The sequence below is a fragment of the Macrotis lagotis genome, chromosome 3 (assembly GCF_037893015.1).
Source record: "Macrotis lagotis isolate mMagLag1 chromosome 3, bilby.v1.9.chrom.fasta, whole genome shotgun sequence".
NCBI classification, from domain to species: Eukaryota; Metazoa; Chordata; class Mammalia; order Peramelemorphia; family Peramelidae; genus Macrotis; species Macrotis lagotis.
Genome location: NC_133660.1, coordinates 241,315,189 through 241,342,936, shown reverse-complemented (window position 1 = coordinate 241,342,936; position 27,748 = coordinate 241,315,189). Strand labels below are relative to the sequence as shown.

At 42.8% G+C, this 27,748-nt stretch overlaps 1 protein-coding gene across 1 annotated transcript in view; it reads right to left on the bottom strand.

Moving 5' to 3' along the window:
* MICAL2 (microtubule associated monooxygenase, calponin and LIM domain containing 2) overlaps positions 1–27,343 on the bottom strand; it is a 285,377-nt gene extending 258,034 nt beyond the window's left edge. Inside the window, exon 1 of the mRNA XM_074230325.1 lies at positions 27,256–27,343. The gene's annotated coding sequence lies outside the window, so the exon portion shown is untranslated. The remainder of the gene's footprint in view (positions 1–27,255) is intronic.
* Between the last annotated feature and the right edge of the window lie 405 nt (positions 27,344–27,748).

Here is a 27,748-nt window from a genome sequence, read left to right as displayed (position 1 = left end):
AAACTACCCCTGAAATGCTTCATGAGGTCATGGAAAGAATCTTTGGATTGGGAGATAGAAAACCTGACTTCAAAAGTGAGCTTTCACACTGTGTGACCATGGACAATTCATTTAACCTCTCCAAGGCTCATCTATAATATGGGGAAAACAACACCTAAAATCCTGACTTCACAGGAAAGTAAGGATAAAATTAGATGACTGAAGGTTAGAAAGTAAACTCCTTGAGGACAGGGACTATTTCATGACTGTCTCTGTATCCCTAGTACCTAATATAATACCTGAAAAAGAAACATGGCAGGTGCTTAATAAATACTTTCTAATTAGTGATGATTGATGACAACTGAATTCACATTAAAAAAATATTGAAAATAAAAAAATTTGAATCTCTTCAGAATATTCATTCTGGGAAACACAGTTGTATATTTTTTTTTTGCCATTTGTAGCAGCAAACAAACCCAACCACATGCACATCTGTCTCTGGAAGGCAGGAACCTCAGAGTTGGCAGAACTGGGGCCCTTAATAGGAACAATGGTGGGAGAATTGAACTAGGACAAAGGAAAATAATTCAATTTAACTCAAACACTAAATCTTACAACACATTACATCTTTAAACAAAAACTCTTAATATACAATGTGTCTTCCTTTAGCCACAACCATTAGTTTTTACATAATTTTGCAATGAGTTCATAGGATCTTGACATGAATTCTTTATCATGAAACTACCCTTATCTCAATGGAAACTGGAAGCATGACTTTTTCCAAGTCTGGCCTCAACTATATCCCAAAGGTTTTTCCATGGGATTTAAATCAGACAAGTTTCCAAATCAGTGAAATATTGACTGGACTTGTTCATTCCATCAGTGCAACAATCAGGCACAATTTGGGGGTATCTGTGATGGATAAATACCATCTGTAACCAGAGAAACAACTGGGGTGTTTCTATTACCTTCAATTAAAAAAAAAACTATTATCTTATTTTGCAATTTTGCTATTTGTTATACTTTGTTTCTTCCTTAAGGATTTGATTTCTCTCTCATCACATTCAACTGAGATCAATGTATACTATGGAAACAATGTAAAGACTAACACACTGCCTTCTGTGGGGGGTAGGGAGAGGGAAGCAAGAATGGGGGAAAAATTGTAAAACTCAAAATAAATAAAATCTTTCTAAAACAAATAGTACTCAGGGGTGGCTGGGTGGCACAGTGGATAGAGCACTGGCCCTGGAGTCAGGAGTACCTGAGTTCAAATCCGGCCTCAGACACTTCATAATGACCTAGCTGTGTGGCCTTGGGCAAGCCACTTAACCCCATTTGCTTTGCAAAAACTAACTAAATAAATAAATAAATAATAGTACTCTAGCACATTCATATACCACAATTTGTTCGGTCATCCCCTCAGTTTCCAATTCTTTGCCACTACGTAACGAGCTGCTATGAATATTTTTGTACATGTGGGTCTTTTTCCTTTTTTCATAATCTCTGGGATACAGACCTTGTAGTGGTATAATGAATCAAAGGATATGTTCAGTTTTATTGCCCTTTGGCCATAGTTCTAAATGCTCTCAAGAAAGGTTGGATCAGTTCACAACTCCACCAACAATGCATCGATGTCCCAGTTTTCCCACATCTCATCCAACATTGACCTTTTCCTTTTTTGTTATATTGGTCAATCTGATAGGTGTGAGGTGGCACCTAAGAGTTGTTTTAATTTGCTTTTCTCTAATCAATAATGATTTAAAGCACTTTTTTCATAAGACTATATATATATAGCCTTACTTTCTTCATCTGAAAGCTGCCTACTCAAATCTTTTATCAGTTAGGGAAATCAGTCTTTGCATTATCTTCCCTATGGCAAGGATTTTTGTTTTAAACCAATAGCCATCTATTTTTTAAACCAATCTTCCCAATATTCTTCCAACTTTAAGAAATGTTATGTTATAAAGGAATTAACAATGGTTTAGATAAATGTAGACAAATAATGATAATAATAATAATAGTAATAATAATAATAATGACCCCTTCAGCTTCCAGATCACTCTCAAAGTCTTTGCTTTATGAAGGTAAATTGAACTATTTCAAAACAACAGCTTGCTGATACTTGACACTGTTTTTCATTTTTAAGTGTATTTTCCTTTGCACTTTGTCAGGAATGACCATGATTCATTATAAGCTTGAATTACCCTTGAAAGACTTGACTCCCCCACACCAACAGCTGCTGCAATATCTCTAAGAGTCACTTAAGTGTGCTCTTTAAGAATTATAACTTTTGCATGATTTCTTGCACTAATACCCATTCTTTTAAACCACAGAAGCTAAAACATAATTTTAAAAAACAAATGAAGCAAAACACATGTATATGAAATATAAGTCAGCATTCAAATGATAAAAATCTCATCTGGTCAAAGTTGGACAATGTGAGACAAGAGAAGCACCCATGTTGACCAAAGCCCTCCCAAAACGAAACCATGTCAAAATTGTTGCCAATCCTATATAATTTCTAAACCACCACTACTTGGGTTTGCCATCACCAGGGGTCTTCCATTGGAAACTGGGTAAGTGATCAGGTGTTAAAGAAGTATAGAGAGGAGTTTTGCTCAGGTAGAGGATGGAAGATGCCCTCTAAGATCAATTTGACCTCTGAAATCCTGGGATTCTACATCTGTGCTTTCAGAGCATCCTCCTCAACAAAAGCTGATGAACTCTGGTTCACCATGATCAAATGGTGATCTACACATACATCATCCTGAGCTATATTACATCCTGAGCAACCTAAGCAAGAGAGTCTTTGTAACAACCTGCCTACAGCACATGACTACAGTGTGATTTCAAGATATACAAAGGAAAGTCCAATCAGGAGAGGTTATCATGAGAAAAAGAAATTCATTTGATATATTTAGCTCCAGAGGGCAGGATCACAGAATCAAAGAATTAGAAACAACCTCAGAAGTCATCAAATCCAACCCATACCTGAACAAGGATTGTTCCACCACATACATGACAAGTGTTCATTCAATGACCAATGACAGGAAATTTATGGGATGATGGGTTTCAATTAAATATGAAGTCAGACTTCATAAAAATTTCATTGTTCCATCATTTTTCAGTCATATTCGCTTCTTTGTGATCCCATTTGGGGCTTTTCTTGGCAAAAATACTAAAGTTGTTAGCCATTTCCTTCTCCAGCTCATTTTACAAATGAGGAAACTGAGGCAAACAGGGTCACACAGCTAGGAAGTATCAAAGATCCAATAGGGCTTCCAGACACCAGATCTGGCACTCTATCCACTGTACTACCTAGCTGCCCATAAAAATGAGAACTAACCAAATCTGGAATGGGCTCACTCACAGTCAGTAGGTGAGGGAAGGATATCCAAACAGAAGCTGGGTTATTGGGGGGTGGAGAAGAGAAGATTTCATCTCAGAAAGGGAATGAACCATATAAAAGTTTCAAACTTGCAGCCAAAAGAACAGAGCTCAGCTGGCTCTTTCTCTTGTTACTGCAGGCAAGTCACTTAACTCTACTTGCCTCAGTTTCCTCATCTGTAAAATAAGACTAGCTGGGTCTCTGAGAATACTTCCAGTTCTCAATTTATGACCTTAAAGATACCCTTAAAAAGGTCCTCCTCTGAGTTGTTTGGCATTGGACTGTACGACCTCAACAGTCATCTTCTTGAGATTTTTACTTATCCAATAACTTTTATAGAAACCATCACAAGGTCTCCCATTCTACAGATGAGATAGATGAGACTAACTGTTTTCACAGTGAAGGATTTAAGACTGGATCTGTGATTTCAATGGCAAAGGGAATATCCTGGTGAGGAAAACCTTTGTGTATAAGAGAATTATCCAACTCCCAATAAGCACAATGGAGAATGAAACTGCCTCCTGAAACTGTTGGCACTCAGACATTACACCTACAAACAAAGCAAATGTGGAGTTTTGTGAGATTAAACCTGGTGCTGATTCCTGCCCAGGTGGGGTGACCAGGGGCTTCAGTTTGCTCCACTGTAAAATGGATTTTAATACTAGTTCATCAGGGCTGTTGAAAGTCAAAATGAGATCATGTATGGAAAGTGGCCCCATAAAGCCCAAAGTAAATAGAAGCTTCTGTCAACATCATCATGCCAGAGTCCAAGTACCTAGAAGAAGCCATATATAATTAACCCTCTACCACACCCACCACTCCTCTCAATTAGCAGAGGGGCTTGGGAAAGGGAATACTGCCCTAGGATGTCCAGTTTCTGGGACTCTGAAGAGAAAAAAAAACAACGTCTGTCCTCCCCCCCACCCATGCTGAGGAGCTCAACAAAGGCCAGGGAGCTGGACTCTCCTAAACTGTCCATCATAAACCCTTAGATCACTCCAGGAAGATAAGTGACTACCTCACAGCAAAGTGACTACCCACCAGGTAATAGCTGATCTGGAGAGATTTCTGAAGGGCCATGACCAGGAGGTAGGGCTGGAGGTCAAACTAGAATTCCCTGCCTATCACCACCTGCATTGCACCATTTCCCAAGAAGACTCTCTAGGACAGACAAAGGAGACTACCCACCCAGGGTCCCAAACCTCATAAGAAAAGGATCTGTACAAACACACAACCTACACCCAGAACCAAAAACCACATCAAGAAAGTACTGTAAAGGCCAGCCTCATCTCAGTTTCCCACCAGCCACCCACGGGATGAGATTTTATGCTCTTCCTCATAAACCACCAGAGAAATCTCATAAAAGCAAGATTCTTAAGATTATCATTTGCAAGGTATCATTATCTGCAAAACCAGTGAGAACTCCCTTCCTTCCCCCCCCCCACAGAAATACCCCTAATTAAATACAGGGAGGCTGGTACCATGAAAGAACACTGGTTCCTCCTGAATCAGAGCCTCTGGGTTCAAATCTGAGTCCTGATGATTACTATATCTAGGAGAAAGTCATTGGCTATCCCTGGACTTCACCTCAATTGCCTCATCTGAAGAGGGGAAGGTTTCTGAAGTCCCCTCCAATTACATGAAAATGTTTCCTTGTTTTTTATTAATTAAATGACTTATTTTTCCAATTATATGCAAAGATGGTTTTCAGCATTCATTTTTGTCAAGTTTTCTCCCTCCTACTCTTCCCTCCCCCTTCCCTAAAACAGCAAGTAATCTGATATTAGTCATACATGCACAATCATGTAAAAACAATTTTAACATTTTTTTCAAAATTTTGAGGTCTAAATTCTCTCCCATTCTCCTTCCCTTTCCCCTTCATTGAGAAAAAAAGCAATTTGATAAAGGTTATACATGTGCAGTCTGCAAAATGTATTTTTATATCCCTCCAAGTTCCAATCCTAAGTATAGATACCGAGACATCTTAATGCTCACCAGCAGGGAAAGGTATCACTTTAGGCTCAGGGATCATCCATAGCTGCTCCTGTCAGAAAGAAAACTCAGGTCCCAAAGAAGCACATTCATCTTTCTCTGCCCCTGGCTTGCCCAGTGACCTTGAGCAAGTCATTTACCTACTTAGAGCCTCAGAGATGTGTAGGCTGATCTCAAGGGTGAGGAAAACCTGAGTTCTGGTCCTGCTTCAAACACTTAATGATTATGTTACCCTAGGAGAAAGTCATCTTAGAAGACTCAAGTTACATAAAAGATGCTGATCCTCCTTAGTAGGTGGTTGGTTATCTCTTCAATGAAATCCCACGTTCAGTCCTATTGTTTAGACTGAGCCTCATCTACTTCATATGCAAAAGCCTTTGCATATATCCTTTGTAAAGGCCTTCACAGGATTACAGCTCTCAGGATCTTTGAGGTCTTGGGGCCCAAGTCCCTCATTTGATAAGTAAAGAAACCCGAGACCCAGATAAGGGGAAATGGCATACCCAGGTGTTTGAGGCAGAATTCAAATCCATTGGTAATTCCTTCTACGATATGCAAATAGCTAGCTGGCTCTGTGGATAGAGAGAAGTGGATGGGAGATTCATCTTCTTGAGTTCAAATCCAGCCTCAGCAACTTTCCAGTTAGGTGAACCTGGGCAATCAACTTCACCCTGTGTGTTTCCTCCTCTGTAAAATGAGCTGGAAAAGGAAATGGTGAACCCCTTCTGTACCTCTGACAAGAAAACCCCAAATAGGTCATGCATAACTGAAAATGACTGAACAAATGAGTGCTAATTCTCACACAATGAGCCCTCAGAGGCTATCTATTCCTATATCATTTAACAAATGAGGAAACTGAGGCACTGGGGGATGCTAAAGAATCACTGGGCTAGAAAGTGATAGAGAAGAGATTTTCAGCCAGGTCCTCTTACTCTCACTATACCCTACCACACTCAGAACTAACTTCTGGACATTGTTCATATCTACTTTATATAACTTTCACTCCCTTTAATTGTTTGTTTTTGTTTTCAGAGTGGATAGACCTGTGATTTCATCTGTGTAAGAAGCTGTCCTGTAAACATGCTTGCTCTCCACCAATGTGTGTTTGTGTATGTGGGGGGGGGGGGGATAAAGGAGAGAGGAAGACAATTGCCCAGGACCTTCATCCTGGGGAATTGGGGAGAGGTGCTTGGAGGTTAAATGATTTATTCAGTGTCAAAGAACTGGCTATGTCACAGGGCAAGTCTTAAAGCCAAGTCATTCAGGCTCCAAAACAGGTAGAATAACCAGAATATCACACTATCTCCCCTGTCCCCGGAAGAAATTCTTTGAGGAAGATTGCCATCTTTGCTTTCAGATCTTTTCTTCAAGGAGAATAATGTCAGACAATGGAAAATAAAAAGGAGAATTGATGTTGGAATCAGAGAATCTGGATACTACCTGTGGAGTATGAGATGTGAGGGGTGGGACGAGATGATATTTTAGCTTGAATGCTACAATCAGAAATAGAAAAAATATACCCCCCAAAAAGGTATCTTTTCTGGACCCTGACTGGTCTATGAATCTCTCCCCCTTACCTTTTCCTTATCTTAATCTCAGGGGTTACAAAACCCCAGTCCCCAAACTAATGGAAGCCAGGAGGAAGGCAAAGGAAGAGATGTAAGGCTCTACCTTTTAGGGACATAAAAAAAAAAGTTTGGAGAAAGAGGGAGGAAAAAAAGCCCTGGTCTTCTGGTGAAAGCCAACCACAAGGGAAAATTCTTCCCCCCACACACACCAAGAAAGCCACCCACAGAAAGTCTGCTTTTAGAGGTCCCCTAGTGTCACACCCAGTGTCCCTGACAATGTATCTTACAACCAAATAGGAGTGAAGAGGCCAAGTCTGTGTGGGAAGGAGGAAAATTTGGATGTGCAACACCAGCTGGGTTATGAAACAGCTTCTCAGAATGAGATGGCAAGAGAAGAGAATCGTGTGCTTTGAAAAACTGTTAGCAGAATAAAACTGGGAGCCACTTTTTTGTTGAAACTAATAACATTCAAATAATCACAGTAAGACTCCTAAACGACACACATGTCCAGAAGCTTGCTCCAGCTGGTGACATAGGGTGATTTCAGATGGTCCTTCCATATGGCTGAGAGCATAAAAACCCTTAGGCAGGAAAATGAGACCCAACAATAACTGTTTCCTCTTTGTTAACCAGCAACTACGCACAAGAGGCCGCTGCCAGCTCACCAGGCATTCGCTTCCTTTATAAGCTTCCCAGAGTCTCTTTCAAACCACAAAAAAGAGAACTGGAGATTCTACCAACGTTATGGACTTCCTCAGCAGGCTGATGAAGCCTCCAAAGCAGAAGCCTCTCACCAGACTAAGCCTCTAAACATGAACTGCATCATGACCAAGGATCCTCATTTCAAATGAGATCAAGACCTCCTGGATGTTGGGAACAGGAGAGATGATCAGTCCCAGGCCTGCAGTCAAAACAGACTTCCCTCCAACCCCATCTCTTAAAAGACAGAATCCAGCCACAAGATCATTCATTATGGGCTGGACCCTGGACTTGACTCATCACAGGGGGGAAGGTGGGACTTTTATTGTTGTTATTAAGTCATTTCAATCATGTCCAATTCTTCATGGTCCCATTTGGGGTTTTCTTGGCAAAAATACTGGAGTGGTTTGCCATTTCCTTCTCCAGTTTTTCCAAGAAACTGAGGCTGACAGGTTTAAATGACTTGCCCAGAGTCATTCAATGAATATGTGTCCGAGGTCCAGTTTGAACTCCTGAAGATGAATCTTCCTGACTCCCGGCTTGGTGCTCTATCTCTGCTCCACGTACCTGCCCTGATGAAATCAGATCCTCATTCTCAAGTAGCTTTTAAGTTGGGGAAATATTTCACTGTAGTGTGACATTGTCTCCCTCCCCCACTCCTCTAAAAAGTGTAAAGGGCAAGAACTTTATCATAGCGGAAGGGTCTAATATATTTTCCAAGTGAATGAATAAAACACATGAAAACTAGAGAGTAAAGTGACTATGGATTTTATATATATATATATACCATACACACACATATACACATACATATATAAAGTGAAGACTGTGGAATTAAGTGAATGCTATGGATATATAAGTATAAATGGAAGAGAGGAGTCTGAGGCTATCAGAGAATCTCAAGTGTTGGCGAATTCCTCAAACATCAATTGGTCCAACTCATCTCTGTACAAGAATTTCCCCTTTAGACTCCCACCATCCAGATATTGCTTCTTTTGATGCTCCTTTTGTATGCCTACACCATGCACATAGTAGGCATTTAATAATTACTTACTGATGGCTTAGCTTATACTTGGGACAAAGTCTTCTCCAAAAGCAATTTGCTTCCTATTACTCAGAGAACAGCATGGTGCCCAGGATACAATATTTAATTTAATGTGCTTGTTGACTTGTTCACTCATTCACATCTGTTCATTTTGAGGCCTTTCTTCAAAAAGTTTTTGAAAATAAGTGCTTTATATGAAAGTCAAATTGGGGATGGATGAGGTATCAAGGTGTGGGAAATGCAGCCAGATGCAGTCTAATGCTGAAAACAGTCTGATGACTACATGGTGAGCAAGGTAACCTGAAGCTTGGGTCCTGGGGAAGAGAGAAGATTCCAGCAAAGGGGGGATTTACACTGTATCACCTGGATGCAGGTGGACACCCCCATCATGCATCTGCAGAATATAAACATTAGTTATCATTCCCACCTGCAACTCTCCTTTAGAAATTACAATTTCCATTTTAAAAACACCAGTAAACAATAACTCATGAGAAACTCCTGTGTCTGAACAAGAATGCTGAGGAGATTTATATAAATGATTTCACCTCTGGTCTGGAATAGTCGCCATCTAATCTTGGGCCTTGAGAAAAATAAATAGTTTTTGCTTTGAGGCCTCCAGATTCAATAGCTCCCAAGGCGCCCTTAATTGTCAATGAGTTTCATACTCATATCCCTAGAGCACAGTAGGACTCCCTGAAAAGAATGAAAGGGTCTTCTCAACATCTGTTTAGGATCCCAGACCTCTGAGGAGTCACCTGAGCCAACAAGTACACAATGAATGAAACACCTCAATTTTCTTAGGGCTCAAGGTCCTAAGAAGGCCTACTCCAGCAACCCCTCAGAACCCCATGCACCTCTCACAGCAGCCCTATCTAATTAGCTACTAGAGGTTCTCAATAACTCCACCCCAGTGCCTTATCCAGCAATTTTTGTATCCAGGAGAAGCAGTAAAAAAAAAATACCCTCAAATCAATTTGGGATGAGTGGAGGGAAGAAAGAACCCTGAGGGAGGAAGTATGGTTAGTATTAATAATAATAATTAATAAATAATAAATAGGAAGCTAAATGGCTAAACTCAGTTGTTTCTACACTAACATGTTCAAGTTGTACAGGTGCCCTCTAAATTTCAGCACCCTAAGAAAAGTGCCAGTTACCCTGCCCTAGTTAAATCTATTTCCCCACTAACCCAATACAGGATTTTACATACAATGAGTGTTCAAAGAGGGAATTAATGGTCCCATACTGAGCTCCAGTCCCCACTATTAAAAGGCAACTTCTCCAGATTGTTTCTCAAAATGCAGATTTTACAAGGTACATCTCACCCCTGCTATTTGTGACCTGTGTGATCCTGGGCAAATTGCTTTGCTTTCGTAGGTCTCATTTTCCTCTTCTGTAAATGAGGGAGTAAACCTAGATGGCCTTTAAGATCCCTTCCAGAGCTAGAAGCCATTCCAAGGGCTCTGTTCTGTCATGAAAGGTCTGCAATCTAAATTAATGGGAAGCATCTACAAGGATAGGTCCTCAAAGTTTTAAAATGATAATAAGGACTTGTCTAGGAAAAGCAAATGTAACTCACCAAGTTACCTTGGCTCAGGAACTTCCCTTCCCTTTCCATCTTTCAGTCCCAATAACCATTAAAGGCACAAATGATAAGAACTGAGCCTGAAATTTTATCAAGAACTCTCTTTACCCATACAGGTGGGCACTTTCTCTAAAATTTAATTCAAATGCAAGTCCTTCCAGGAAATCCCAGATCTCTTGTTCAGGACCCATCTTCTTTTTCCCCTAACATTTGGATCTCATCTCTATAAAGCATTTGAGAAACAGTGTTTATTTTGTCATCTTTGCTGGTACAAGACCCTTGAGGTGGGGACCATCTTCTATCTAAGCACTGAAAGTCACCCGGTTCCTAACATGGAGAACAAAGAGCATGAGTTTCATCCGCAGACAAAATGTCTCCCTAGAAAGCAAAGAGAGAAGGGCAGAAGCAGCTCCCCAAAGAGCAGAAGAACAACCACCCTCCAAGAGCAAGGGTCTCCAAGCAGCACCCAGACAATGCCTGAGGCAGACCTAAGGATGAGGTTTGTCCTTCTTTCTCCAGGAAGACTAAGACTTCAGGGAGGTGATGCCATGACAAGCATGTCAAATGAATTCAAATGAGGGGATGTTTTGAAAAGTCACCAGCCTCACTTTCTCCTCTGGAGCCAACTGGGTCCATTTGTCAGCTATGAATAAGGATGACTTGGGGCGGCTAGGTGGCGCAGTGGATAGAGCCCTGGCCCTGGATTCAGGAGTCCCTGAGTTCAAATCCGACCTCAGACACTTCATAATTACCTAGCTGTGTGGCCTTGGGCAAGGCACTTGACCCCATTACCTTGCAAAAACCTAAAAAAAAAAAAAGAGTAAGGATGACTGGAAATAGCCCTGAAAGAGAGGTGATCAGGGTTAAGTGACTTGCCCAAAGTCACATAGCTATTAGATTTGAACCCAGGTACTCCTGACTCCAGGGCCGGTGCTTTATCCACTATGCCAGCTAGCCGCCCCTGTCATATAGCTATTAAGTGGTAGAAGTGGAGCAGGGGAAAATTTTCAGCAAAAAAAGAAGTCTAAATTTACAGAACAAATAAAACTGGGCAATGGTCCATTCATCGCCTAACCAAAAAGAAAAAAAAGTGTTTTGACTTCATAAATGATTTACCCTGAGGCTCCAGGAAATGGTGCACTCCTTCAGGACAAAGTTTACAGACAAGGAGCTAAAAGAAATCCCCCTTCAATAGGTTCCAAAGGCAAAAACTCTGCCCAAGGCTAGGTCCCAAATTGAGCTTTAAACAAAGGGCTGGCTAAGCAAATGTATAAATAAATCATATAATGGGGGAAAAAATTCCACTGGGCACGTCTGCTGTCCATTTCTAAAAGAAGTGTTACAACCCTCCTGTAATATAGGGGTCCTCCACCCAGGAAGGCCTTAGTCCCTAAACAACTGCAATTACTTCCCAGCCTCACCCACACCCTCATCCTAGTTCCTTCTCAGGCTCTTCCAGGCTTTGAAACCCTTCTTTCCTCACTCAAAGCAACTTTTATGAGTGTCCTCCACCCAGGTTCTTAGGCCTAGGTGCTGGGGCAACCAAGCCTGTTCTCAACAAGCTTAGAATCAAATCTATTAAAGGGACAAGATACATTCTAAAGTATGATAGTAAGGGAAGATATGCTAAGTGGAAAGGAGATGCTCCAGCAACTTACTATGAGAATTCTGAAGAAGAAGAGATTACTTTCAGTCAAGGCCATCAGGAATTATTGTAACAGCCTATTATGGCTCCCTTCCCTGCATCTGCAAACCATTTGACACTCACTGTCATATTGGAAATCCTCCATAGTTCTCCAGTGCCTACAAGTGGAGATTGCTCTCAGGTGGAGCACATCATAGGCAATTCCAAGCCAGAAGTCTCCTTCCCTTAAGGTAATTTAATATGTGAGAGTCCAACTTAATAATACCCTCCCAATCCTTATATCACATTGATCACTGCAAAGGCAAGTCCAAGGTGAGTGAGTTGGCAGCATTTATGGCACCAATATGGTTCCCTAGATATCATTCACTCATTGGAATATCACCATTAATGAGGTAAATATTCTGTAAGATGTACTTTTTACCTTCTGCCTAGATGCTTCATCCCCTAAAATACAGTGGTTTCTCATGGCAAGGCTTATATGAAGTGATTTAGAGTATAGAAAATGAAGAAAAGACATAAACATACTGACTACAACTGTGGAAGTGGAAATAAAAAGAAATTAACCAAAGCTTGTGCTAATTTTAATGTCCAATTTTGGCCCCTTTAAGAGCTGAGAAAATGTAAACTCCAAATTTTTCAATATTTTTTAAATAGTTTTAAAATGTAATGGGGGAGGGGTGGCTAGGTGGTACAGTGGATAGAACACTGGCCCTAGAGTCAGGAATACCTGGGTTCAAATCGGGTCTCAGACACTTAATAATTACCTAGCTATGTGGCCTTGGGCAAGCCACTTAACCCCATTGCCTTGGAAAAACCTAAAAAAAAAATGTAATGGGGGGGGCAGGTAGGTACATAGAGCACAGGTCCTGGAGTCCAGAGGACCTGAGTTCAAATCTGACATCAGATACTTAACAATTATGTAGTTGCATGACCTTGGGCAAGTCACTTAACTCCATTGCCTTAAATAATTTTTAATGTAATTAGGGAAAAAATTAAAATATCTTTTAAAAAGTTGAGAAAATGAATCTCCTTCACTTCTTTTTTTAAGAGATAGGGACAATGGGTATGGAATATTGTATAATTAGTATCCTAACTGATTTTGTAAACCACCCCCCCTCATTTGCTAAACACTCCCCTCATTTTTTTACCCTTTGTGATAAATGATAAGACTAGGTGAAGGAGGGATATATTCAGAAATAAAGATCATTTTTTAAAAAAGATATCAACAAAGACTAGACTTCTCCTTTAGCCTGGGCCAAGGCAGAAGCTTAATGATATCCAGAAAGAGAAATCTACTTCCCACAAGGGAAAAGTTCCTCTCTTCTCCTTCCCCTCCCAACCCCAATCCCAGAATCATTTCAAATAGTTGGCCTCTAAATATGACTGCCTAGAAAGCTAACTGGCCCCCTCTCATTGCTTTGGGAAGTTCCCATGGTTTTCACTCTAGACACTCCCTAAAGGTTGACCAGCTATTTTCCCAGACAACTTGCACATTCAGTCCCTTTCGGCATAGACCAGGCTAAACTGAAGCTTCTCAGTTACTCATTCTTCTCTACAATAGCAGTATATAGATTTGAGTGGTAACAGCAAACATGCTCATCCTGAGCATTTTATTTGGCCCCTTTAAGACTTGCAAAGCACTGCCTCTGTTACCTTACATAATCCTCACAAAAACCCTGTTCAATATTATTTTGATTTATTATTATTTGCATTTTACAGATGAGGAAACTAAGGCTAATCAAGGTTAAGTAACTGGCTTAATCACAAAAACTCTGGTAGGTACTATAATTATTTTCATTTTACAAATGAGGGAACTGAGGCTAAGCAAGGTTAAGTGACTGGGTTTAATCCTTATGAAAACTCTATTTGGTATGTGTTATTATTTTCCATTTACAGATGAGGAAACTGAGACTAATCAAGGTTAAATGACTGGTTTAAACCTGATGAAAACCTATTTGATAGGTGCTATTATTATGTTCATTTTATAGATGAGGAAACTGAGGCTAAGCAAGGTTAAGTGACTGGTTTAATCCTTATGAAAACCCTATTTGGTAGGTGTTATTATTTTCATTTTACAGATGAGGAAACTGAGATTAAGCAAAGTTAAGTGACTGGTCTAGGATCTGAGTTAGTTAAGTGTTTGGGACAAGATTTGAACTCACCTCTTCCTGACTCTATGTCCTATACCTTTTGGTCATTGAACTGTCTTGGGACCTCATGAAGAAAAACTTCCAAACAACAAGAATTGCTAAAAACTAGAGCAAACTACTTAGGTGCATCAAAGCCTATAGGAAGTTTGGGGATCTGGAGACCAGGATTCTTTAACTCTAAAGTGGGGTGCCCTTCTTACCAAAAAAAAAAGTCTGGAAGAGCAAGGTCCCACCTCAACCCTTTCAGGCACTCCCACTGTCCCACTTTAAAATTGGACTAAGTTGGGGGCAGCTAGGTGGCAAAGTGGACAGAGCAGAGGACCTGACTTCAAATCCAGCCTCAGACATTTAATAATTACCTGGCTGTGTGACCTTGGGCAAGTCACTTAACCGCACTGCCTTGCCCCCCAAAAAAACTAAAAAAAAAAAAAAAAAGGAACTGGACTACCTGTGTTGGGTGTTCAGGATATCTCCTAACCCAGTGGTGCCTTCCCCTGCCCACCTCACAATCTTTGGTCAATGACACTGGCTGATCCAGGAAGCCCCTCTGCCTCTTAGATCTGGGCATCTTCAAGACCTGAATGGTCCCTCTCCTCATCTCTGCTTTCTGGTTTCCCTCAGGTTTCAGCTGAAATACCACCCTCTACAGGAAGTCATTCTCAATCTCTCTTAATTCCAGTGTCTTCCCTTCCTTGATTTGCTTCAATTAGCATATATGTGGAAAGCATGGCTATAGCTGTTTCTTTGCATAAGCTGCCTCTCCAAGAGACTGTGAGCCTGAGAGCAGCAATTGTCTTTTGCTTTTCTTTGAATGACTCAACAGACCAAACTTTGGGGATGGGAGGAGGGGAGTGGAAGGAGCTGGCAGAGGAGAGACAGTCCAGAGCATGAAATCTGGGGCCAGAAGACCTGGGTTCCAGCTCCAGGTTTAGCTCTGTACCATTTAATCAGAGCTATGTGGCTCCAAGCCAAGTCTCAATCTCTTGAACTTCAATTTTTCAACCATGAAAATCCATGGCAAGAATAATGCCTGCTTTAGCTACTGGAAGATCCTTCAAAGGACCAAATGCCAGAGCACTTCACCAATGTAAGCTATTAGATTTTCTGGCTTCAGTGGAGGAGAATGGTGGTGATGGAATACTAGAATAAAAACCCCCTCTGCCAAAGGGGCTTCAAGGTCTGGGGGGGGGCAGTAAATTAAATCTGTGAAAAGGGATGCTCCCTATGTAATCATCTGGCTCGAGACAAACAGCTGAGCCTTCCCTTCTCTCCTACCTTTTTAAGTGATTGCAACTGGACTACTCAATTTAAGTTCTGCTCTCATATGTGCACATATATGGTCTTTCTGTCTGGTAACAAGCAGCTTTGTTTGTTTTTTTTAATGGCTACGAGAGAGAGAGAGAGAGAGAGAGAGATGGAAGAAAAGAAGGGGAGAGAGGGAAGAGGGAAAGGAGAGAAGAGAGGAGGAAAGAGGGGAGGGAGTGAGGGATAGGAGATAGGAGAGAGGAGGAGGAAAGAGGAGAGAGAGAGAAAAGGGAAATGGGATGAGAGTATAAGAAATCAGGAGACTGAGGGAGAGGGGAGAAATGAAATTTGGGGACAGCCTAAATTGTACTTGTTCGGCTATGCCAATTAAGAACTCTAAAAATAACCAAGCTTCCTTTCATGTGGCAGATAGAGATGAGGCTTCCGCAATAAACAGACAGTACTGCAGAACGCTTCTGAGGGGAGCAGCATAAGCAGCTGAGGCCCAAGCTGGAGCTTCAGAACCAGCCAGGCCAGGCCAGCCTGCTTGCCTGCCTCCCTGCCCTCCTCCCACTCAGCCCCATAGAGAAGTGAATCTAAATGGGAAGGACTCCTTTCTGCTGTAGAAGCATCCAGAGCCCACAAAAGGGGCAGCTGACTGGTAAGGGGTTCAAGGTGCCTGGAGAAGGCAGGAAAGACCTGGAGAGAAAAAAACTTGGAAGAGGATAGGGTGATGAACACCCTCCTACATCCACCACCACTCATAATATAATAAACAGTACCATGGCAAAAAGCAGAATAAGTGGGCTGGCTAGTGGGTGTTTTTAAAGAGAGGTCTAAAATGATGTTTTTGATCCTACCCAATCCCTTTTGGGGGAGATTTTTGGGCAAAGATATTGGAGCGGTTAGCCTTTTCTTTCTCCAGCTCAATTTATAGATGAGGAAACTGAGGCAAGCAAACTTAAGTGATTTACCCAACTAGTATTTTAGCTAATTGAAATAGAAGAAAGCCATATGCTAACCCAACCAGACTCTACATGTCCTAGGAAGAGAAGAAGGGCACAGGAGGGAGGATGCTGGGGCTAGGTCCTGTGATAAATTCCATCCCTGTTGCTGAGATGGGAATGGTTTTAATTTTTCTAGGTCCAGCCTTCTGCCTGCACAGTGTCCAGTACAGGACTGGAAATAGCAGGTACCCAATGAATAGCTATTAGATTAAGCTGTGGCTGAGTCACACATTGTAGGCAGCCTGTGAAGACCAAAAAGGACAAAGAAGGAATATTTGTTCAACAGCATGCACAGGCCTTGTGGAATTATTTCTCACTCTCCCCTGCCTTGAGAGCAGTCAATGAGGAACCCGGAGACAGAGCATCCTTTTCCAGAGACACAATTCAGTTTCCTTCCAATCTCACAGAAATAGCTGAGGCATATCAGCAAAGTGGAATCAGAAACACTGGGGTTCACATCCTGCCTCTGATGCTTATTAGCCCCATGACTTTGAAGACATCATTCAACTTCTTTTAAGTCTTGGCTTCCTCCTCCATAAAAAGGAGTTAGACTACATTGTCACTCTAAATGTATGAGTCTATGAGTTGGGCCTCTAACCTGACAGTCTCAGTTTCCCTTGCTTTTGTCTAACCTAGAAGGGAGAGATTGAAGCATTGTAGAGTACAGTTCCTCAAGGCTGTAGTTGCAAGAAGTCTGAGCTGGAGGCAGTTGGCATTTCACAAATCAGAGCTTCCATGGAGCAGGTCCTGGGCAGAGGGAGAAGAGGTCTGACCCAGTTCTTGCCTTTCAAGGACAAATAAGCCCACTCACCTGCCAGTCCGAAAGGGAATTAAAAGGAAATTGTTTTGCTCAGTCACTAAATTCTTCCTCTACTCACTCAGCTTTCCATGGGGGGGGGGGGGGTCTTATCCTGAATTTAGGCCTAAGTGGCTAATGAACTCAAGGCTCTTCTTGCCCCTGGCTGTGTGAAACTGAGACAAACAGGGTTAAGGGGTGAGTGCCAATGCTATGGCCCTGATGCTCTCTTCAATGCTGATTCAGACTCATTCCACTGTTCCCCCCGCCCCCGACCTGTTCCTCCAAAGGCAAAGCAGAACTAGAGAGATAGATGTTTATACAAGTAAGATGGGGGTCACTGTCTTTGAACCAAGACTTTTATTCCCATTTATTTTACCAAAACCCAGCCAGTGTCCATAACCAAGAGGCAGATTCAACTCACAGCCAACCAGCACAGAAGCTCCATGACATGTAATTTATTTAGTTCAGCCTGGAGATCTGAAAAAGTTGATGGAAGACCTTGTCTTCTCTGATAAAGTTTTGGGGCTTTTTTTTGGATCCAAATTCAATCTAACCTTATTACTAAAATTGCCTCTCCTAGTCCCTCCCCAGCATTCTCATAATTCAGCAAATATTTATTAAGCACCTATCATATACAAGCCCAAAGGCAGTGTGGCTTCATAATAACTTAAATTCAATATCAGTTTTAAGGCTTGCAAATCATTTTAAACACATTATCTTCATGTGTTTTTCACAAGACTGTGAAATGTGTATTATAAGTATATTCTAAAAACAAGGAAACAGGTGTAGAAGGTGACATGCTCAGGGTCAAAGAGCTAACAAGTCTGTGCAGGGATTCATACAGGTCTTTCAAATTCTACATAGAACACTCCATCCACTATACCACACTGCCCCTTCTCTCCTAGTAGAGGGCTGGGGAAGGAGTAAGTAGTAAGTAGTTTAAGCCTTTCCAACTGCATGTCCCATTGAAAACAAAAACCATTTTTCTAAAATATTTTAAAATATTATTACAATTAAATAATATTAAAATATTAGAAAAAGTATAACTATCTTTTTCCCTAAAACCTTCCCCTCTTTCATTCTCCCCTATGTTAATCGACTCAAAAACTAGGTGTCAGCTTCACCTCCTCTTACAAATCCCACATATCCAAGGCATTGCCAAAGTTGTCATTTGTCCACAAGTGCCATCTTCCTTCTGCACAGCCACTCATGGAGCCACCACCCTAATAAGAGTTCCTCATCATCTCTCTGTTGGACTACTGCAACAGTCTTGTAAAATTGGTCTTTCTGTCTAGTCTCTCCTACCTCCAGTCCAGGTGCCAGGTCTCATTGACCATTTATTACTTTTCCTTCTGACATAACTCCCATCCACCCAATATCCATCTTGTAGATACCTGGTTATTAACATGTCCCCCCAATAGAATATGATGTCTTAGCAAGGAATTATATACCTATCAGATCTATGGAGAGGAGAAGGATTTATAACCAAACAAGAGATAAAGAACATTCGGAAATGCAAAATGGTTAAGTTTGATTACATTAAATTGAAATTTTTTTTGGACAAATATAACCAATGCAAAGAAGATTGGAAGGAAAGCAGGAAGCTGGGAAACATTTTTATAGCCAGTGTTTCTGATAAAAGTCCCATTTCTAAAATATATAAAGAACTGAATTGGGGCAGCTAGGTGGCACAGTGGATAAAGCACTGGCCCTGGAGTCAGGAGTACCTGGGTTCAAATCTGGTCTCAGATATTTAATAATTTACCTAGCTGTGTGGCCTTGGGCAAGCTACTTAACCCCATTTGCCTTGCAAAAACCGAAAGAAAAAAAAAAGAAAAAAAAAGAACTGAATCAAATTTACAAGAATTCAAGTCATTCCCTAATTGATAAACAAACTAGATGAGTCAGGGGCCACATCCACCAGAATGGCAAAATAACAGCAAGACTGTGTCTACACCACAGCCCAGCCCACCCCATGCCGCCATCTCTCACTCCAAAGGAAAGCCCTTGAGATCAGAATGAATCAACAGAGATGAGAGACTAGGTCTGCATCCAGAGCCCACACTCTCAGTTCCCTGAAAAGCAATTGCCCTGCATTTGGGAAAGAATGCCATTGCTACAGTTTTCTTCATAATTCATAACCTTTGGGCGAACTGTATTAAGGTGGGGATTTGAGAAAACAAAACAGAAAATTCCCTGGACCTTACAAAGGGTAAAAGTCTGTCCAGTTCATAGTCAGCCAAAAAAGAAAAATCTAAAAATATAACTTTGCACTAAGTACTTCTACCACCCCCCCCCAAACAACAGAGCAGCACCACAACCCACCCCAATGAATTTACTTGTAGGAACTGAGAGGAACCATAAAACTGGAGAACTAACCTTTGTTTTCTTGAAGGGGATATGGTGGGGACAGTAAATCAATAATGAAACAAATCTTTCTCCCTTTTCTTTTAGAGTGATTCTGTGATATGTTAAGAGTTTTATCTGGTAGAAAGAACACCAAACTTTGAGTTAGGAAAAGCAGCTAGCTATGTAACCCTGGTCAAGTCACTTCTCCCTCTCTGTGCCTCAATTCCCCCCCATGGAAAACATGGAGGTCGGACCAAATGTCCTCTAAGGTCACTTTCTAACTGTATCATTCTCCAGTTCCACCATTCTATAATTCAACAAACATTCATTCATCAAGCAGTTACTACATGCATGGAATTATGGGAAGTGCTATGAAAGTCAAAGTCAAATAAAGGCCCTGATTTTAAGAGTGCCCAGACTCTTGTACACAGCCAGGGAAGATACAAAGAGTGAGGTTTCGAAAGGCTAGTGGGGTTCAAGGCAGAGGAAAGTCTTTCTGCCTGGAGAATTGTATAAATCCTGGCTATTACTCATGGCCAGCCTTTGGGGACAGGCAGCTCCAAGAAGAGGAAATTGGGAGAGAATCAAGGTTATAGAGCTGAAATAATCTGGGCCATGGAGGCCTTTTGATGATGCATCACTCCTGCCCAGCTGGGGGTTGGGAGAACTCGTGCCTCAGCATTTTCGGAAGGAGCTCCTTATCAGCTACAACCAGTCATGTTTACAATTTTCAGAAGAGCTAAAGTGAATACAAACAGAAAAGAAAGGTATTGGGGTGGGCAGAACAAATAAAATGCTATCTGTTCTCCACAGCCCTTCCCCCCCCCCCCCGCCCCCAACCTCTGATCTCCAGCAAAACATAAAAGGAATGGATCTATATTCCATTGGGTCTAGAACTCTGTAATCCCGAATTTCCCAAAAGGAAGCTGTAAGCCCCATCTTCTCAGTGCTTCTCTAGTTCCCTCATTCCCTGGCCATGCCCATCTCAGTATCTTAGGAGTGACAGTATGGGGAATTCAAGGGTTTTCCAATTTGGGGGACATCCTCTCTTGTTATGACAAAAAAGGGGGGAAAAAGGATTGCTTAATGACCATTTCCATACTTAATAAAATCTAATCAAGTCTAGCATTCGGAAGATTCATTTCCTGGATCCCAGAAAGAAATGAAGCTCTTAGGAAGGAAGGGGAGGTGGTGGAACCAGGAAGGAAAGAAGGCTACATATTTCACGCCTTCCCTTTCCCTGCCTACTCCCACCCCTTTATGACTTTTAAGAAATCCCAGGGGTTTGTGTGTGTGTGTGTGTGTGTCTGTGTGTGTCTGTGTGTGTGTGGTCTCTGTGTCTGTCAGTGTGTGTGTCTGTGTCTGAGGTATGTGTTTGTGTGTGGGTATGTGCCTGTATGTACATTTTCACAACAAGGTAAAACTCAAAGTTCAAACAGCAGTCTTGCCATCTAAGCATAAATGTATATTTTCCCCAAAGTGCAGCCAGCCTAGACCCTTCTAGATAGGTTGGTCAAAGTCTCCTAAATGCAAATATAAAAAGGAATAAGTAATGAAATATTATGAAGAAATATGGAGAAATCAGTAAAACAGGGATGATCTGTATGAACCAATGCAAAGCAAAATCAGCAAGACCAATAGAAAAAATGCACAAGAACAATGACAACAAAGTAACTGAAAAGCTCACTCAAAGGAAGTGCAATGTTGAGTCCTGAAAATCCACTAATGGTCCCAGAGAACAGAAAATGAAGTGTACCCCCAACCTCTATACAGTCACAGGAGTCATCATGACTCATAGAAAAGAGTAGTCTGCAGTCAGGAGAACCTGGGTTTGAATTCTGCCTCTGTCCCTTAGTACCTGTGTAATGTTTTGGACAAGTAATTTAATTCAAATTGAACTCGGTTAGCTCATCTGTTGAAAAAGGGAGCTAGTGAGATGGCTTCTGAGATTCCACCTAGCTATGATCCTATGACTCCCAGGACAGGAGGTAGCATATACTGTTTGAGTTCTGTCCCAGAATCAGTTGCTTTTACTTAAATATTTTCCTTTATTCCAAGGGATAGATATAATGGGAAAGAAGAAAGGAATAATTCAAAAGAACTATGATAGATACAAATTAAAGGTTTCAATAAAAATTTCTTTTAAAACAAAGATATTAAATATGAAGCCTCTTGGAGCGACTAACTGGGGAAAAGCTATAATAATAATAATATCTGTCCCTCATTTTCAAAGAAGACCACAAAATCAGGGAGATGATGCCATGACAAGTACATGAATTAGACTGGGGAGGGGTGGGGTGCTGTCCTAAGTCACTACCTCACTTTCTCCTCCAGTGTCATCTGGGTTGAGTGTCCAGATATGAATCAGGGTTACTGGAGATAGCCTGGCTATGAGGCAATCAGGGTTAAGTGACTTGCCCAAGGTCAAACAGCTAGTAAGTATCAAGTGTCTGAGGTCACATTCGAACTCCCTTCCTTCAGCTCCAAGACCAGTGCTCTATCCACTGCACCACCTAGCAACTGAACATTCCAACAGCAGAAGCCCACCTGGACAGAACTTTACAATCAAAATCTTTGTTGCTACTTGGGAGGTTAGTGGATTGCTTGAGCTTGGGAGTTCTGAGCTTCAGCAAAGCTAGGGCAATCAAGTGCCTGTATTTTGTCAGCAAAAGTCAGGATAGTGTTAAGTCAACATAGTGATTCACCCCTGGAGGAGGGAGTGCCAGATTCACTAAGCCCAGACTGTAAAAAGTGCAGGTCAAGGAATTGGGACTATGAATGGCCACTGCACGTCAAGCCTGCACAGAAACAGGAGACCCGGTCTCAAGAAAAAAAAATCCTTCAATCCTGCAAACAGTCTAGGGAGAAAGGGAGGGCAGCAAGGGTTACCATATGCATTTTCCATAGAGTCACATTGCTTCTCTTGTTTTTTTGTCACTGTATTCCACTGTCTATTCACAGATCCTGGGCACACAGAAGAGGTTTAATACTAGCTGAATTGATAATGTCTGGGCCCCACTGCCCAGAAAACTCAATTACTAAGATATCAACAACAATAACAAAATATTAATGGATTCCATCTTGAAGATTTAGAGTGGGGAGGGACTTTGACAACTATCTTGCTCAAACCTCCCATTAGATTATAAGCTCCTAGAGCATAAACCCCATGCCCCATGTTCAGGACAATGCCTAAAATATAGTAGGTGTTTAATAAATACTTGATTGAATGATTTTTACAGATGGGGAAAATGAGGCCCAAGTCAGGTGAGGTTGCCCAAAGGTCTCAAAGTTCAGAAGTGGCAAAGCTAACATTAGAACTCAGACCTTTGGCATCTCAACTCAATGCTCTTTGCCTTTCAACTAAGCAGCAGCTAGGTAGTACAGTGAGTGTCTTGTCACTGGTCTTGCAGTCAGGAGGACCAGAGTTTGAATCCAGCCTAAGACACTTGCCACTTACTAGCTATGTGACCTTGGGCAAGTCACTTGACCCTGATTGCCTCCCAGAATTATCTCCGGTCATCCTGATTCATATGTGACCACTAGGCTCTGATGGCTCTGGAGGAGAAAGTGAGGTTGGTGACTTAGCAAAGACCCCCTCACCTCAAATCCAATTCATGTGCTTGTCATGGAGTCACCTCCCTGATGTCATGGTCCTCTTCAAGAATGAAGGACAAACATCATTATCATCACAACTACATTCTTTTGGAATAGATACAGGCAAGATTTTTTAAAAAGACAACCAATGCTAACATTTTTTGTCATTATCAAGCCAAGGCTGGAGGTCACCAGAGATTGGAGAGGAATAGTTTGAGTCGGAAGCACACTAAAAAAAAGCATCTTGGAAGCCTTTCATTCCTTAAGGCCCCAAGGGAAGGAACATGGGAGGGAGAAGTTAGGAAGGAGAGAGAAAACAGTATACAAGATTCTATATACAGCCAGTTGGTACCTAAAGTGTTTGGGCTAGAATGTTATAATTACTGTGGTTGATTAAGTCAAACTTCAAAGCTGGGATTACAATGACATCAGTCCCCCATCAGCCCCATGTGCTAAGCTCACAACCCTCTCAGCTCAGCCACAAACCAGTGTGGCAAGGCTGAGCACACCAAATATTTCTATTATTATTATTATTGCAGCATGTTTACAAGCTGATGATTACTGAAGTCAGTCCACACATACTCCTTTAAAAAAAAAACTTCTTATCTAAACACATGTGTGGGCCTCTGCCCTTGTAGACAAATCAGACAGCAAAACTGGCATCAGAAGCACCAAGCAGACTAGCAGACACACACACACACACACACACACACACACACACACACACACACACACACACACACACAACCCCCAGGGGGAGAGGGATTTCCTGAGACAAAGCCCTCCCATCATGCCGATGATCCCTTTTCTGGTTTCAAAGCAAGGAGCATAAAGTCAAGAGGCAGGATGACCTAGTTAGAGCACTGGATTTGGAGTCAAGGAGATCTCAGTTCAAATCCTATCTCAGACACTAACTAGCTGTGTGATCCTGAGCAAGTCATTCGACCGTTTTCCAGATTCAGATTTCCTCATCTATAAGATGGGAATAAAAATAGTATGTCTTTTATACATTTGTTGTGAGAAGTGCTTTGAAAACCTCCTGGCACTATGTAAATGTTGGTTGTGACAATAATAATTATTAACAACAAGTTTCCCTGGAAACAGTGACAGGCAAATGGAAAGAGTTTAAGACTTAAAGTGAGGAAGATCTGGGTTCAAATTTGGCCTCTGACTTTCCAAACTTTGTGACCATGGACAAGTTCTTTTAACCTTTCTCAGCCTCAGTTTCCTTGTTTATAAAATGTTAGTGATCCAATCTTAATGGACTTGCTCATTTCAACAGTGCAATGATCGGGGACAATTTTAGGGTATCTGCAATGGAGAATACCATCTGTATCCAAAGAAAGAAATGTGGAGCTTAAACAAAGACTAAAGACTATTATTTTTAATTTTTTTAAAAAGGTATCTTATGAAATTTTGCTATTTCTAGTATTTTATTTTTTTCCTTAAGGATATGATTTCTCTCTCAATACATTTAATTTAGATCAATGTATAACATGGAAACAGTGTAAAGACTATCAGACTGCCTTCTGTGGGGATGGAGGGAAGCGAGATTGGGAGAGAAAAAATTGCAAAATTCAAAAACAATAAAAAAAATAAATTGTTAGTAAAATAAAAATGTTAGTGATCCTATCCATAGGAGTTAGCCTCATAAGGTTTCAGGAAGGACTTAAATTGAGTGGATGTATAATAAAAAAGGCTTTTGCAAATTTTAAAAAAACTATAAACAAGTCCATTGCTCTCATTGTAATCTCCTGTAGCAGAGGCACTATTCAAGGGGAGACCATGTTGCCAGTGGCATAATTGCCACTGCCCATAACTGAGACATACTAATTGAACTGCTCTTGCAGCTTCACGGGTCTTCCTCTATTCTAGCCCTTCTCAGTCCCAGGGACCCCACCCAATGGCACAAGTTTGCAAATGGTCCCATGGAGAAGTCAACCACAGCAAGAAGACCTAGTCCTGAAGCAAGACATTGCCTCCAGTTTACTAAGGATTCACCCTCAGAAATCTCAATCCATGAAACAGGTCAAAAAAAAAAAAACCCTAGCAGACCTAGTGGAGGCTAATAATCTGGATTCCGTACACACTCTGGTGCCTCTGTTATTACTGCAGATTCCTAGTAATTAAAGATCTCAGATAGAGGCGTAGGTGAGGGTAGGAGTGGAACTGATAGGATCGGCTAGGTCTGGAGAAGCAACAGACTTGTCAAGATTGTTGCCCTGGGGAATGAAGCTTGTGCCAACCCAGACCAGGAATGGCAAGGGGGCTACTGTAGCTCTCCTATGGCACACCCAGGCAGACCTGTCTGCTCTGGTGGTGTGGGGAAAGGAATTATTTCATCTTTAACTGAAACCACATCAGAAAATTTATATCTTAAAGCTAGCAGGGGCAGGCATCAGCAACAGATGTCCAAACTCCCAGCAAAACCACAAGGCCTCTTGGGTCTCTGGCAGCACCTTTTACCAATCTCCCTCCTACCTCCAACAAAAGACCCCCTCTCCCCAGTACAGAAATGCTCAATACGAGAATTTCCTATTGGAAGAACCCAGGTGTCCCTAAGGTCAACCCATATTTCCTCCAGTTTCAGAAGACACTCTGGTTCAGGATCACACTCATTGGACAGTGCACTGTCCGGCCTGGAGGCTGGGGGGGGGGGGGGGGGCGCAGCTGGGGGTGTGTGTAAAAATTGCCCCCAATTTTCCAGGTCGGGCAACCAACCACAGGTGCCCGGACTCGGTAAGGCACCTCTTGGAAACAATGCTTCCTTCCCAGGGAGACTAAGTAGTCGGGAGGTGGGCCCAGGGCGGACGCAGCACGGCTGCCACCCACGGAAAGGCCAGGAGAAGCGCCTGGAGGGATACCCAGAGAGAGAGAGAGAGAGAGAGAGAGAGAGAGAGAGAGAGAGAGAGAGACCCGGGAGATCCCGGCTGATCCGAGTGGGTGGCACAGCGCGACGGGAGGCCACAGATAGAGGGGAAAACAGAACTTCCTGTTGTTAAAGACTTGAGGCTGGGGTGGGGGGGGGGGCGGGAGGAGGGATACACTGGGGAAGGGTCAAAGAGACAAGACAATCCCCGGAATTTCGGAAAAAGAGGATTTTAATGGTTCCAAAATTTCCAAAGGTCTCTAGAGGAGTGGTACCTGACTATCCCGGAGGTGTTGGGGTTTTTTGGGGGGGTCGGGGTAGGGGTGTTTTGTTTTATTATTGTTGTCATTTAAATGGGTTTGGGGGTTTTGGGGGGTGCTTTATTATCGTAGTTTAAATGGGTTGGGGTATTCTGGGAGGAAAGTTGTTTTATTATTGCAGTATAAATGGGCTAAAGTTTTGGGGTTTGGGGGAATTTTATTATTGTAGTTTAAATGATAAAGGTTTTGGTTTGGGGGAGTTTTATTATTGCTGTAGTTTCAATGGATTAAGGTTTTGTTTGGGGGTTATCATTGTAGTTTAAGGGGGTTTAGGTTTGGGTACTTTGGGGGAGTTTAATATTATAGTTTAAATGAATTAAGGTTTCGTTTTGGGGGAGCTTTATTATTGTTGCAGCTTAAAGATTAAAGTTTTGGACTGGGGGTTAGTATTGTAGTTTAAATGGGTTAAAGTTTTAATTTGGAGAAGAGTTTCATTATTATTGTGGTTCCAATGGGTTAGGGTTTGGGTATGGGGGGGGTTAATATTGTAGTTTGAATGGGTTAAGGCCTTGTTTGGGGGGGGTTATTGTAGCTTAAATGGATTCGGGTTTGGGGGTTTGGGGAGTTTTATTATTGTTGTAATCTAAATGGGTTAGGGTTTTGTTTGGGGGGGTTATGATTGTTGTGGTTTCAATGGGTTATGGTTTGGGTATTGGGGGGTCGTTTAATATTGTAGTTTAAATGGGTTACGGTCTGGGGGGGGGGCTTGTTTTATTGTTGCAGCTTAGATGGGTTAAAGGTTGGCGGGCCCGGGGTCCCTGGCTGGCCAGTTCGCTTTGCTCCAAATGGCTCTTTTCTGGCCCAGGGAGGATCAAAGCCCGGGGCCGGGACAGCCTCGCCCGGGGCCACTCCCCCCCCCCCCCATTTTCCAGAGCCTCAGCTGCTTTCAGCCCAACTCTACAGCCGCCCCCCTCCGTGCCCGCGCGGCAGCCGCTGCCAGGGCTGGGATGACGGCCCCGCGCCCCCGCACCTGTGCCCGGCCCCCCTCGGGCCCGCCCCGCGACCCCCGGCGCCCCAGCCTTACGGTGCTCCGCGGCGCCCCGGGAGCGCATGGTCTCGGCCGGCTCCGGCCCCCTCGGCCTCCGCCTCCTGCTGCTCCGGCCGGCGGGCGCGGCGGCTGGGGACTGACTGAGCCGGGAGCGCGGGGCCCGAGCCGGGCGCTGCCCCCGGGGCGGGGCGGCCTCCCCCGGGCCCTGGCCCTCCAATGGGAGCGCGGCCCCGCCCCCGGCCGGCTGTCACCGCGGGCGCGCACGTGGGCCCGGCCCGGCCCGCAGCTCGCAGGTAGGTGCCCGGCTGCGCCCTCCCGGGGCGCTCCGACCCGAGCCGCCCCCGCTGCCGCTGGGCCCGGGGCCGAGGGGCGCGTCCGGGGAAGGGCGCCGCGCCCCCACGGGCGGGGGTGGCAGGGGAGGGGAAGGGGGCCGGGGCGGACCCCGGAATGGAAGGACCGGGGCCCCAGCACTGGCCGGGGGCCAGCACTCGGGGGGCCTCCCGGCCCTCAGTCTGCGCCTCGGTACATT